Source organism: Myiozetetes cayanensis, unplaced genomic scaffold (genome assembly GCF_022539395.1).
Source record: "Myiozetetes cayanensis isolate MyiCay16 unplaced genomic scaffold, myiCay2020 scf1, whole genome shotgun sequence".
NCBI lineage: Eukaryota > Metazoa > Chordata > Aves > Passeriformes > Tyrannidae > Myiozetetes > Myiozetetes cayanensis.
Window position 1 is genome coordinate 138,049,271 of NW_026086604.1, and position 5,462 is coordinate 138,054,732.

Sequence of the window (5,462 nt, forward strand, 5' to 3'; positions counted from 1 at the left end):
GGAAAAAGTAAAATAAGTGTATCTGTAAGTAAAAGTATTCATGAGATATTAATGAGATACACAGGACAATACATAAGTATCCTTATCTCAAAGATGCTCAGAACTAAAACTGCCCACTCTTGACTTAGACTTCAAGAAATGAAGGAATAATTTTTCTCTTATTTCAGGAGGAATTCATTAGACTTGGAGATAACTGCAAGGAAGCTAAGATTTAATTCTTCCAGGCTATGCTTGTTCTACGAGTGTGAAAATTAGTTTTCTGGGACTCTCATGCCAACACTTCTCATAAAAAATACAATTTAATCTCAGAAGTATTAGAAGGAATTGAGAGAACTTTGCATTTGTAGGCTCTTCCTCAAAGGGTAAAACACCTCAAATGTATTATAAATGTTTATTTCCTGATGTAACATATTTTTGTTGGCTTTGTGAAGGTGGCAGTCAGATAAAATACTTCGCAGTCTTCTCTATTGCATCAGCTCCCCTTATGCTCAAGTAGTATGATAGAAGTCAAGACTAGCATGACATCACAACCTTGGAAGCAGAAACCAGTAGCTTGCAATTTCCTCATGTCTGACCAATAGTAACTTGAAGTGGTTGGAAGTGGTAAGTTGGGTGATTGTGCAGTAACTGTTATTTTTTTTTTCTCAGAAATGGCATGAAAAGAGATTGTTTTGCTTGATTATATGGCCTCTCATGTAACTCCTTCTTTGACAGAACATTACAATTCTAATTTTCCTTTGGCACAGCAAAAACCTTTGCATCTTTTACTTAAAGATACATTTCCAATATTGCACAAGCAAAGATCAAGTAACTGTGCTTGTGAAATGAGATAATTTGAAATTATTATTTTCAGCAGAATAGATAAACATAACAGGATTAATAAAAAGCTAGTACTTGTTTCAGCATCTGTATTATATATTTCTGATTCTTGGTCTGTGCTCAGCAATGCTATCTGATGTTCCAGATTCTTGAAGTGGAAGCAAATGTTACAACCAATACAGAGAGAGCAGCATGGGGGAAGGTTTCAAATAAACTGCTACAGTTGTCTGGCACTGGTCAAATTCACGTGTTTAAAAATACTGTCTTGCTTTTATTTCAGCATCTTACTTAGGAAAAATGCTGAAATGTCCTACAAAAGGAAGTGATAGTATAGGAATAGTAATAGAGAGGATTCATGAGAATACATTTGCTCTCAGACATGATTCCCAAATTTAGGCTGCTGCCTCAGTCACTTAAGCCCCTTGAGTGAGACTATGACCCAGAAAAACACTCCTATCTTTCCCCAGTTACATATTTCCACTGCTTCTCTTGAGGTAGTAATAATGTTAGCACAATTACATGGTGAGCCGGGTTAGAGACTGGCTGAAAACTCCTCTGGCTGATTTAGCTTCAACCAGAGCAGGCTCCTGTTGTAGCTTCCTGTAGGGCCATACAAATAATCACATCAGCAGAGGGGGGACAGACATGATCATGCATGTGGGAGGTGAGGACTGCCGGTTTTGTAACAGTGAACACATGATTTGGAGCGAGTTTCAGGCAGTATATTTTGGCTTTTTCAGGAAATGAGTGCAAGAGTTGAGAAATGGTAGCATCGAGAGCAGGACAAGTTCTCAGCTCGTGTGCCTGCAGAAGGAATAGCACTCAAGGATTTTCCTTCCTCTGGTTAGGTACTTGTCCCAGGGAAAGGGAAGAGGGACAGATTTATGTCTTTCAGTGTTGGCCAGTGTTGTTCATCATATCATTAGTAGGGTCTAGAAGTTCTGTGCACTGGATGTGTCAGTTTAAGCTGAGATTTACGGTGGTGCCAATGAAAATTAGGCTGTTGGTTCTTGTTTACTTTCACTGGAAAGGAGAAATTTACCTCCAAAGCTCAGGATGGCAAATCTCCCTTCTGAAATGACCCTCTTACGTATATGCAAATGTTGCTGTCATTGCGCCCAAGTGATTTGATGCAGTGTCAGTGGAAAGACACTCTACAACATGACTGGCCCTCTATGGAAGAACAGAAAAACCAAAAAGGAATAGTCTTATTAAATATGGACTTGCTAAAATTGATTGGTAGAGCCAGGCTGAAGGAATGGTCAGGCCAGGTCTTGGGGTTGTTGGGACTCTCCCTAAGACTGCCCCTAGCATGCAGTTTTTACTGATGCTGTATTCTGCAGGGCCATGACCCATTTACTGCTTTGATGGCATCTGCAGAATTGTACATTAAGTTTAAGCACATCTAAAGGCAGGATATTTTTAAAGTGCAAGGGCTTGCAATGAGACAGTTAACTCTGATTGTATTTCTGCCTCTTCCAGTGCTTGTTCTGAGGAGTTTTGGTCTGCAAAGCTGGTTTAGGTTTTCTGTTTTGTTTTTGGCTTTTTTAAACTCTTATCAATGGGATTGTGCATGATTAAAGGTATGGATCAAACTCAAGGAGTCTTTGAGCCCTAATGCTCTAGATGAATTATGGAAAATTTATTTTGCATTACATAATGTATAATTTTTGTCCTTTTGTTGGCTACACCGTGACCAGAAGCATGATTTATCCTGAACCTAAACACTTTGCCAACACATATTTGATGAGAGATCTTAGCCATTATCAAGACACATATTTTAGCTAGGCAGGCAATGCCATAGCAGCTGTGAATTCTTAACATATCTCAGGCTGAAGAACTGGGAAAATTATGAAACTAGTTAACAGACTAAGAGAAAATACCATATTATCCTCATGGATAAACCACCATATTAAACAGTGAGATGTATCCCTGGCAACTTTATTATGGACAAAGACAATTAAGGTTGAGGTTGGAGACTTGGTAAAGCTTGAATACAGACTGGATTTCATTGGCCTTAAATCTTTAAGGGGCAGCTGCAAGCATCTGACCTGAATTGCCTAAGCACTCCAAGGAAAGATGTTTGCTGTGTACTCTTGTACCAAATTTTACAATTCATGTAACTCAGCCAATAGTAGAAATTATTTTAACTTAGAGATTGCAGAAACAAACAAGTATTTTTTACTGGGCTTTTGCTATTCATTGGAAAGGTCTTGATGCTATTTTAGAAGTTTTACTATAAAATTTGAAAGAAACACGCATATACTTATAGACAGATATCGTGCCCTATGTTATACAAGACACTTCTCTGTTTTTCAAAATGAATTTGAGGAGGCCTGTCTTCTCTGCTCGGAGTCAAGCTTATCTAGGAGGGCTGCAATTTATAGTCATACCTTGTAATATGTTTTTATGTTATTTTTTAGAATTCAATTGTCAAATTATGTGACAGTTCAAAGTTCCTGGAATGTAAAAATCTGGTGTCTCTAAATCCTTTCCAGTCAAGTAGCTTTAAAATAAAGGGGCACTCATCACTGAATTAGTCAGTGTTTTGAAAGTGTCACAATGGTGAGCACAACAAAGTATTCCGGAGTAAATCTGGTGATTCAGTGAACTGGGCCTAAGAAAATACCTGGTTTAATGCATGTATTTTATTTCCTCTGGCACTCCCTAAGGGGTATTTTTTGAGTGACAGCAGAGGACACCTGGGTAAAGTGTTAGCTGAAGAGTTCCAGCAGTGAAGGGTAGCATTAACTTTGAAGAGAAAACAGCAAGCTAGTTCCTCACTTGAGATAAAAATGTCTCTATTAATGATATTCTCTTTAATTTGAAGTATAATTCAAGTTGACTAAATTCTTCCCAAGTTAGTCAGCAGTTTCCTACAGAAGTTGCTGTGCTGGGTTCCCTGTTTAACCACACATTGCCACATCATGGCATATCATGAGGCCTGCTGGCTGGTCAGCTGCTGAAATTCCAGAGCTGCCACAAGGACTGCAGGACACTTAAGATATATAATAATTTCCTCTTTAAGAATTTAAAAACTATTCCCTTATTTTTAATTTTTATTAAATGGTAGATTTAAATGGCTCATTTTGCCTTTTGATTATTCAGAATACTTCCACAGTAGTATAATTGTATTTTTATTACTTGGACTTGGTTTATTTTCATGTTTGCTAGAACATTGTATTCTTTATTTTGCCATAAAGTCGTGCTTCTTTAGCTGCTTTAGTTCTTGTCACTTTTAACTGTGTGAAATGGATTCCCAGACATCCAGCAGGAAGTGTTTGTAGGTCAGTGACTAATTTTCCCAAGCCCATTTTGCAGACTCTGGTGATTTATACCAACTCTATTTATAGAGAAAAGATGACTTTTTTAACCTATGAACTTGCTATCTTCGTGTTGGCATTTGTTCTATCAACTGATGTATCTGCTTGTTGAGTGATGGTGACAGCAAAGTTAATAAACTACACAAGTGGCAAAAAGCATTACAACAGCCAAGAATTTGTTTCACATTTAATTACCAGTGCAGGCACTGCATCCAGCAGTGTTGGTGTGCGTGCCAGAAATACCATGACACATCCATTTTATTTACTTGGTCCCCTTTCCTGTAACACATGAACAACTTGCTGTTTTGAAGACTTTAATCTTAAAAATCCCCTTTCATATGGCGAGATTCTACGATTCCCAGTCACTGAAAGGGACCTGAGATACAGGGGTTAAATGGTTTTCAGGAGTCTTAACACAGTCTACAATGGTGCAGATTTTTTTCCCAAAATAATGGAAACTGATTCTAAAGCTCATGCCAGCTTTTGCTACATTTGAGGGGAAATTTTTAAATGTTCACATGGAAGCCCCAGTTTTAGTTCTGTAGGCTTGCTTATGTCCTGGGTTCTTTTTCATTGAGAGGGAAAGGACTCCTGGAATACCAAGGGATAATGTTTTCATTACTTTTATTCTTTTCTACTTTTGGCCTATTTTGGTTTATAGTTTTCAATCTTGCATTATTTTTCAAAGGAAAAAATACTACCTAATACCATACAGGACCTGAGGAAGTGGAACAAAACCTCTCAGAAGTACACACTCAAAATTATATATCTGCTGTTCATTTGTTAAGTACATTAATTGATTTTTGGTTCTTTACCTCTAAGATCCATATTCCCATTTTCTGTGTTTTCCAGGCATATACACAGGGGATTTGTCTGGAGAAGGGTGATTTTTGGCTTCTCTACAATTCTGAGTTCCTACAGTATTTATAGTTGTAGTACCTTGCTAAAAATCAAAAAGACTCATGCCTGAACACTTCTCTATTGGAAACTTGGGTGCTTCAAGAGCTTTAATTTTCATACTGAGAATGTTCTCACTTTTTAATTTCACTTCTTCATTTGAAATTAACCAAGGAAAGTATTTTCACTTAATACAGATGTTAATACTTAGGAGAACTTTACTCAGTTTGAGACTCTTTCACAGAAAAAGTTCTTGAGATGAGTCTGTACAGTTCACCATATTTAGCTTGATTCCCTGTCTCTGAAACCTTTAACTTTTCTTCAAATCTATTCTTCAAACAAAGCCCTCTTTATTCTACTTTAAAAGGCTGGTCTTCTGGGGAGCTGTAGGATAAAGCAATAAACTTCTTCATACAGATGCTC